Source organism: Amia ocellicauda, chromosome 2, assembly GCF_036373705.1.
Source record: "Amia ocellicauda isolate fAmiCal2 chromosome 2, fAmiCal2.hap1, whole genome shotgun sequence".
Taxonomy (NCBI): domain Eukaryota; kingdom Metazoa; phylum Chordata; class Actinopteri; order Amiiformes; family Amiidae; genus Amia; species Amia ocellicauda.
Window position 1 is genome coordinate 59,427,659 of NC_089851.1, and position 902 is coordinate 59,428,560.

At 57.3% G+C, this 902-nt stretch overlaps 1 non-coding gene across 1 annotated transcript; it reads right to left on the reverse strand.

Moving 5' to 3' along the window:
* Positions 1–616: 616 nt before the first annotated feature.
* trnap-cgg (transfer RNA proline (anticodon CGG)) lies at positions 617–688 on the reverse strand. Its single transcript has one exon. It is a non-coding gene; the product is annotated as a tRNA-Pro (tRNA).
* Between the last annotated feature and the right edge of the window lie 214 nt (positions 689–902).

The following is a 902-nucleotide window of genomic DNA, read 5'->3' on the forward strand; positions in this document are numbered from 1 at the left end:
CGCTCCCCCAATGGTCAGTAGCATAGTAGCATAACAGCAGATCACGGACCTCTGTCAATCAGATGCTTGCCTTGCCGTCCATCCATCCATCCATCTATCTATCTATCTATCTATGACTCTCGATATCTAACTCTCTTGCTTGCTATCGCTCCCCCAATGACAGGCAATCCCGCGTCACCGGCGGGGATACTCACCACTATACTAACGAGGAGCCGGGCTTGCCGCCTCCCACCTTCTCCGCCCCCACATCTTTCGCCACGCCCCTTTCCGATTCTGAATGTCTCAGGGCAAGGCGAGGGCAGCATCGCTGACTCCCCTGCCTGCTTTATTCCACCTTGTTAGTGTCCTTCGGTCAGCTCAGGCTCCGGAAAGCAGTCCTGGACCGCGACCCGCTGAGCTAGGGCACCGCCGGGCAGTCATGATGGCCGAGCGGTCTAAGGCGCTGCGTTCAGGTCGCAGTCTCCCCTGGAGACGTGGGTTCGAATCCCACTTCTGACAACAGTGGGTGCTCCTTTTTGCCCCGTTTGAAACGGGTCAAGGATGGCGCCCTCCCTGGTCCTTTCAGCACGTGAGCCAAAAAAACGAACGCTTCAGTGACCGCGAAGCGGGGCCAAGCGGGCTCGTCCGGGAGTTGAACCCGGGACCTCTCACACCCGAAGCGAGAATCATACCACTAGACCAACGAGCCAAGTTAACAGACAGTGTCGCAGTTTCTGCTGGGCAAGCGCGTAACTGCTTGGGGCAGACCGGGAGACCTACGCTCACTGACTGATAGCATGGACTGTAGCGCTGACGAGTCTTTCCAGAACGGTAACCCCATCCCCAGTGAGACAGCACTGAGAGCATGGTTCAGCAGGCCCGCAAACAACTGAAAAGAATGCCTCTCCTTTGGTGCAGCTCAG